The 8,123-nt window shown below is 40.0% G+C and overlaps 1 protein-coding gene across 1 annotated transcript in view; it reads left to right on the plus strand.

Moving 5' to 3' along the window:
• Positions 1-8,123, plus strand: part of LOC109829114 (LEAF RUST 10 DISEASE-RESISTANCE LOCUS RECEPTOR-LIKE PROTEIN KINASE-like 1.2) — a 31,243-nt gene that overhangs the window by 1,111 nt on the left and 22,009 nt on the right. The gene's annotated exons all lie outside the window — the stretch shown is intronic.

The raw sequence follows: 8,123 nt of genomic DNA on the forward strand, positions 1-8,123 counted from the left end.
CCCCAGCAAAAAAAAGCAATTATTGATTTGTCTCCCCCAGCAAAAAAAAAAAGCAATTATTGATTTGTTGAAGGTTACAAATGTTGGTGAAGTGCTACACAATGGCAATGCACGATGTTAATGGAGTTCATTACCCCACATAATCTAATATAAGGGCAAAATGATCAGATTGGTATATTTTGTAGATGTTTGGTGACATGTTGGTATATTTTCTTTTAGTTTTGTCAGATTGGTATATTTTGTCGACTCCGGCCCCATATAGGCCTTAAGTTTGGCCGAAGTTACTGTTCCGGCCAGTGCTGACGGGATTTCTTATATAAAACCCCCTCATTAAAACCCCATCATGCTCCTAACCCCCTCCTCCTCCCTCTCTCCCTCCTCCTCTTCATCCTCTTCAACCTCCCCATCTCCCTCCTCCTCCTCATCCTCTTCCTCCTCATTAAATTTGGGCTGGGATCACGGGCTTGATGATGAGGAACGCTAATAATATTTGAAGTTTTTACCTGCAACTCTTGAAGCACTCTGGAGCAACATAACACTCACAGCCCAAAGCATCGACTCGAGCAGGAAGCAATCCCCCCAATCCATGATCCCCCAATCTCGGTTCAAAACTCACATCCAAAATCATATTCCCTGGCTTCAACCTATGATGCAAGATCATTGGGCTAAACTCAAAGTGCAAATACCTCAACCCTTTCACAATGCCAACTGTAATCCGATGTCTTGCATCTCATCCAAGGCTCAATTGAAGCTCCCTTTGCTGAATTGAGTAATTAGGAGGATTGGGGTTGGCTCAAGAGGGCAAGTTGGAGGGTTTTGGGGGCAATTTTGGTGGAAAAGCTGACATGGCCTTTGAGAATTAGGATGCAGTTGGCAAAGAGGAGGAAGAGTCTAATGAGGAGGAGGAAGAGGATGATGAGGAGGAGGGAGAGGGGGAGGAAGAGGGAGGAGGAGGAGGGGGTTAGGAGCATGATGGGGTTTTAATAAGGGTGTTTTATGCAAGAAATCCCGTCAGCTCTGGTCAGAACAGTAACTCCAGCCAAACTTAAGACCTATATGGCGTTGGAGTTGACAAAATATACCAATCTAACGAAACTAAAAGAAAATATACCAATATGTCACCAAGCCTCTACAAAATATATCAATCTGGTCATTTTGCGCTAATATAAGAGTAAGTAGAGAGCAGTTCATGATATTAAATGTGCATCCAAGTGATATTAATCATTGGATCAATGCACGAATCACAGAGTTTAATGATCCAAATGTTAATATTCCTTAGATGCACAATCATTTAGCTATTAACAATGGAGAAAAAATCGTATTAGAAACCGATGCATGTAGTGTGTTCTAATCAACACGTTGTCGTGACTGGCTCAAATTGAGTGGTACTTCACAAAAGAAGCAAACATCGACAACAGAAAAAAGCAATGGTGACAATAGCAAACAAGATCAAGCAGACAGAAAAGATGAGCAGCAACAGTACTAACAATTGGAATGGTTGGTCTAACTCCTGGGTGAAGGTGGGACCAACGGGTTTTCCGTTAGAGGACATGGGCGGTCCAAACACCGGTTGGACCTTTCTGCCAATCTCACACTTTTTTAATTTGTTGGAGACTACTAGGACTTTATCCAATCGGGATTTAGTTGCAACCCAAGCATGCCTAGAATAACCACCAACAAAGGAAACCAAACATCTATTACCTCCTAATGATGCCTCCTTGGAAGGTCCCCAAACGCCCACATGAACTCCATCGAAAAGACCCTTCGTGCGGTGAATAAAAGTGCCAAACTTCATCTTTTTTTTTTTGCTCACATCAAAATGTTCACTGGGCTTCAAATTGCAGGTCGATGCACCCTTTTCCAAATCAATACTGGAATGATCAAGCCTCAAATGTCGCAATCTAGTCGAATCAATAGAAATCGTCAGCTCTCCACATGTCACCGTATTCCCAATCAAATAGTACAGGTTATTATTCCTGATGCCCTTCATCAAAATACGAGAGTCTTCCATAATCTCAAGAATCATGTCCTCGATACGAACTCTAAAACCCTCTCCAACCAAAGCTCTAATCGAGATCAAGTTCTTCCTCAAAGAAGGAACATATCTCACACCATGTAACTCTCTAACTATCCCGTCATACATCTTGATGCGAATTCTTCCTATATCAAGGATCTGACATGCACGGTTATCACTCATGTACACCACATCACTCTCCAGCTTCTCAAAACTAGCGAACCATTCCCTTCTAGGGCACACATGATAGGTCGCACCACTATCTAACATACACTCGGATTCCTCCGAATAGCAACCTATGGGACTGATAGAAAGCGAATAAACAGACGAGTCAGAAAGATTACCATTCGATATAATGATGTTCGTTTCTGATGATAATTGCTTCCTTTTTCCCTTCTGCTTATTCTTCATCCAATCATTGAGCTTTGGACAATCTTTCTTCCAAAGACCAGTCTCTTTACACCAAACACACTGATCTTTGCCAACTGTAGGATGCCCTATTCTAGACTGTGACTTCTCATTCTTTCGGTTTGGATTCTTTCCCCTTGCGATCAATGCCTCTACTGTTGTGTCACTTGTAGACTCCTTATCTTTCTTTCAAAGCTGATAATTCACAAGTGCAGCGGTGATCTCACTATATGAAACGGACGTCTTTCCATTAATTAGGGTAAGAACAAAGGTCTCATATTCCTCATATGGCAAGGAACTTAATAATAAAAAAGCTTTGTCCTCATCCTTTATCATAACATCCACATTCGCCAAATCCGCAATAAGCTTCGTGTAGTGGTTCATGTGATCACCAATGGAGGTTCCCTTCTTCAATTGAAAGCGATAAAGCCTCATCTTCAAATGCAATCGATTTTTCACACTCTTGGTCATATACTTGCTCTTAAGGGTCTCCCAAATCTTCTTAGCCGAAGTCTCATTCATCACATCATACTTTAAATCTTGAGTCAAACAAGTCTCCCAAATCTTCTTAGCCGAAGTCTCATTCATCACATCATACTTTAAATCTTGAGTCAAACAAGACCTAATCACACCACACATTCATCACATCATACTTTAAATCTTGAGTCAAACAAGACCTAATCACACCACACGCCGTTCTGTTCATTTTTTTCCAAACCTTCTCATCAATATCATCTGGTTTGCCATCCAATTCTAAAGTATCTTCTAAATTTTACGCGTTCAGCGCATCCAAAACCTCACATCTCCATAATCCAAAATTGTTCGTGTCATTAAACTTCTCCACATCTATCTTCGTAGAGTGGATATTCAAATTTTGGATGGTCTTCACGCCAGAAGCACCACCCTCAACACCCGAAATACCTTCTTTCCCAGTCATCTTCCTCAACACAACAACAACCAATGCGGAACAAACTGAAGAATAGATCCAAAACTGATAAAAGATAGAATTTTTACTAAAAAGATCCCATATTTAACTCCAAACGAAGCCCTAGTCGAACTTTCAAAGTGATCTACTCCTCCAAATAGCCCAAGCGTAACTCGAGCTTTGATACTACTTGTTGTGAGCGACGGAAGCCACTTGTTGTGCACCGAGGAACCAAACCAAACACCGAGAGAAGGCAACTCAAATCAAACAATAATGACACAAACTCAAACACAAAGTTTAATGTGGGTCGGCAAATTGTCTACGTCCATGGGGCAAGAAGGGGAGGAGTTTTCACTTTAGAGAAAGAGAGTACAAAATAGAGATTACAAGATCACTCAAACTAACCTCTCAAACAAAACCCTCAAATCTCTCACAAAACCCACAAACAATTTGCTCAGAAAAGAACTCTCTTTTCTGTGCTCAAAACTCTTCTTCAAGCTACCACAAAAGTGATCAATATGATCCAATAAACCCTAAATAAATCGTGTTCCTATTTATATAAAACAAGAAACCCAAACAGTGCAGCAAACCGAAGCAGGCCCAAACCCGACTCGCGGTCGCCCGCCGAACCCATCGCGGTCTACCGGATCCAACAACCAAAACCTAAAAACACTACAGGGTTTTGCCGGTCGACTGTCGCGCCACTTGCAGTCGACCGCGAAAAGTCCAGAGACTTTCCCTGTGCTGTGCACGTTCGCGGTCGACCGTAGCGCCACTCGCGGTCGACCGTGCCGCATCCAAAATGTTCCCTGCTTCAAAAAATCCGAACTCCGTCGCTATGTCAGCAATTCTACAGGTTATTCTGCAAATACCTGAGATTAAAGTTTGGGATCTAAAGTAAACTTCTTCTTCATCCTCCTATTTGATTCTCTAATTAAGACGATCCATCATCTTACAGCGGAAAACCCCAACCTCTCCCCCTCCCTCCCTCCCTCCCTTCAGAAGCCTAAAACATCTCACCTTATGCTTTCTTTTTTCTTTCAAGTATTTACTGTCAAATTAAACATCAGTGGGGTTTTGGTTGGTATCCAATCCCAATCCCCTGATGTGTTTGTTCATGCTCAGATCATATATACAACGATCAAACTCCGGCAATTAAGATGCTAGCCAGGTTCACTCTTTCTCGTAGCCTCTCTCGTTCCTCATTTGAACAGCCTGTACAACATCCCATTCAGCACCACCTTCTACATATCGCATTGTTCTGAGAATTTCTAATTGTTAATCACATATCTAGCATTAGAAGTGTCTTCTATTTCTTGTATTTTTATATGAACACGCGGATAAGGTAAATATCATGGCTCCTATTTGTCTAGTCCATTACAGTGGTATATGCATACTTCAGAGTGTCAGTAGTTGGTCTATGAAATTGAGTTTTCTTTTTTTTTTAAATAGTGAAGACAAGGCCCTTGTGTTTCATTAACTAGTACGTACCTAAGGATTACAAACATGTAAATAAAATACTCACAAAGAGTCGAATACAGTATTTGCACCCTGGAAAAATAAAATAAAAAAAACCTAGCAAAGAAAAAACTAATTTAAAATACTCCAAATTGGCTGTAAACGCCAGGGATTTCTAGACTTCCCAGTTTAGCTCCTCCGACTATACTTGATATATATCCTTGCAAACTAGACAGTCTATACTGATCAAAATTACCTATATGGTTTCCCTGTGTTCACTTTGTCATCCAATTTTATCGACTTCTTTCCCCCTAGTCTTGGATAATTATAATAGCCTAGCTAGGTTTGAATAATTTTTTTCTGCAGCTAGCTATATATAACACTCTTTGTGCTATACATGCTTACGATAATTAATTTAGATATAATTAATGTTTCAACTCGTATACACAAATCTTCCAGTACTGAGAAGTAACACTCAGATGTACAAGGGGATATTAGAACTTTTGTATTCGTAGACCATAGCTGAACGATCTCTAGATTTGAGGATGATCCAGCAAATTTATCTGTAGTCTACTGTTGTTAGAGTTGTGGAACTAAAATAAACCCTCAGGAAAAGTTCACATTTTGAGTCTTCTCTTGCCTCATATCTGCCACCTAGGACACCGTCACCATGCATGAGTGCGCACATTCTATCAGAACACCCCTCATCCTCATCTTGTGGTGAGATGAATCTCGAAAGAGACAGTAAGATAGCTGTATGTATAAAAAAAAAGGGGGTTTTCCCATCTTAGTCTCTGGAATCATTGATATTTTGAAATTAGTCGATCAAATCACTAAAATTACTGTTAGGTCCCTCAAATCATAAGTACTTTTAAAATTAGTCCCTCAAATCACTAAATTTGCTACCAGATTCCTCAGTTCTTGAGTAATTTTGAAATGAGTCCTTCCAAACAAGTAAGAAGTAACAATTGAAGGGATCACTTTGAAACTCATTACGAGAATTTGACAGCCTAATATCGATCGCGATGATTTGGGGAGCTAGTTTCCCTCTAATTGCTACTCCCATGCTTTATGTGCGGAATTAATTTTAAAATAACCCAATAAGAATTCACGGACCTATTAGCAATTTTAATGATTTGAGGAATTAATTTCAAAATGACTGATATTCGGAAAAAAAAAAACCCATATAAATAAATACAAGTACAGCATTGAAGGTTGGACAAGTGGAGAATAGGCCAAGGTTGTGAAATCAGTGACTTAATCAGCACGTAAAGTTGTGTGAACTAGATCAGAGAGTATCAAAAATTGATTGACTACATGTCTGTTCTCTGCATTATTCCAATTGTAAAGTTCAAGTTAATTATCTGTCCATTTACTCGGCCTGATGATGTCATTTTAGATTGCCTATGACTAGAAAAGGACAGGATGACCAGGAGATCTCAGGTTAACCCTACATCCTTAAATGATAATTTTCCATTCAGAATTTATGATCACAAGACCTTATTAGCGCCAAAGACCACGGAGATTGGTCAACATTGAAACTTTACCCTCTAAAAACAAAGATGAAGATTTTTTTTTTAAAGGCTAAACTGCACTTAATACCCTGTTGTTTTTCAAAAAAAAAAAACAAAAAACATAAATACCCTAAGTTTCAAAATGATGCAAAAGTATACCCTAAGTTATAATAAAAAAATACAGTTTGCTAACTTATGTCAAGCAACCGTGAGTATATTTTCATGTGCTGCTCATGTGACAATTTTAAGTGTCAAGCACCCATATTCATTGTATTAATTACAACTCTATCACCCCTTTCTCCTTATTAAATATCGTTCCTCCTCTTATTCATCTTCTTCATATTCAAGTCTGAAGGTATGCAATGTTAAATATTTGGGAATCAAGCTAGGAATCGAGCTATGTCTTTGATTTGGGCATCATTGCAAATATGTGAAATTATGGCGTCATCTTTGATTTTGGGGAGAAAAATTGAGGATCTTGTGGTAAATAATAACAATTAGGGTTTTTTCACCGTGTGGGGAACAGGGATACTAAGAAGGGCAATTTCATCCTTCTGGTTAAAATATTATGCCATTTAAAAAAAAAAATCAAACAACAAACAACTTGGGGTATATTAATGCTCTGTTTGGAACTTGGGTATGTAAGCGTTTTTTTTCATTTTCATTTTTTTAGAAACAATAGGATGTTTAAGAGCATCTCCAACAGCTTCTCAATTTCTCACATTTGGAGAATTTAGTTAGGTTTTTGGTCCAACAGATTCCCCATCTCATTCCCCAAAATAGGGATGAAGGAGAAAAAAATGGGGAAGCTTCCCCAAATCTGCAGCATTCTCCAAATTTTTGGAGGAAAAAATGGATTCTTCAAAATAGGAAAGCTGTTGGAGTTAGTGTAAAAATAATTTGGAGAATATGACTTTTGTTTCCCCATTTTGAAAAAGAGACTGGTCACACGAATCACATTAGCCATCAAGATCAGCCCATCAGCTCACTTTTCTTCCGTCTGAAAAGACCCTCATTTTTTTTATTGGTCATGCCTTATAACCACTCTCATTACTTAATCCTGTTTAAACTCACGTTCACCAAACTCACACAATAAACTCTTCCCCTCACTCCGCCTCTTCTGTTGCCCTCTCTCCATCACCCCCGCGTAAGGTTATACTCTTCTTCCTAGTTTTCAAAACAACCAACCAATCAAAAGCGGTTGAACAGTCCATCCGTCTTTCTGTTCAAACCCCACCTTCCACCCTTCTTCCTCTTGACCCTTTATTACGAAACCTCATTTCCCTCTAGCTAATCTCCCCAAACACAGTCAACCTGGCCAAGTGCCTCTTTAATTTTTCTCCCTTGCAGATTATTCTTGATTTTGATTTTGATTTTGATGAGGGGAGAGGGCTTGGAAAAATTAGCAAGTCTTGGTCTGTGCATCCTAAATTTCCTCGTAAGCGTTTGGGTATCTTAGAGCGGGATTAAATCATTTTTTGTTCCGATCCCACCTTCTCTCTGCCTTTTAACTCTTAAAGCGGACCCCTTTCTTATCGCGCTCTCTTTCCCAGCTTAATTCCGCTCACTCTAACCATCTCCGATAATGCATTCTTCTCTATCTCTCTTCTTGCTCCTCGCCGGATTCCTCGCCTCTCCGTCGCTCTCCGACCCGACCGAGAGCCAAGGTTACTCCGACTGCAAGCCGACCAGCTACCGCTGCGGCGGGAGTACATTCGAGATTTCCTACCCGTTCAGGCTCCAGGGCGCCCCGCCTTACTGTGGGCACCCGAAGTTCGACCTGACGTGCGCCGACGACACCACG

The sequence above is a fragment of the Asparagus officinalis genome, chromosome 1 (genome assembly GCF_001876935.1).
Source record: "Asparagus officinalis chromosome 1, Aspof.V1, whole genome shotgun sequence".
Taxonomy (NCBI): Eukaryota; Viridiplantae; Streptophyta; class Magnoliopsida; order Asparagales; family Asparagaceae; genus Asparagus; species Asparagus officinalis.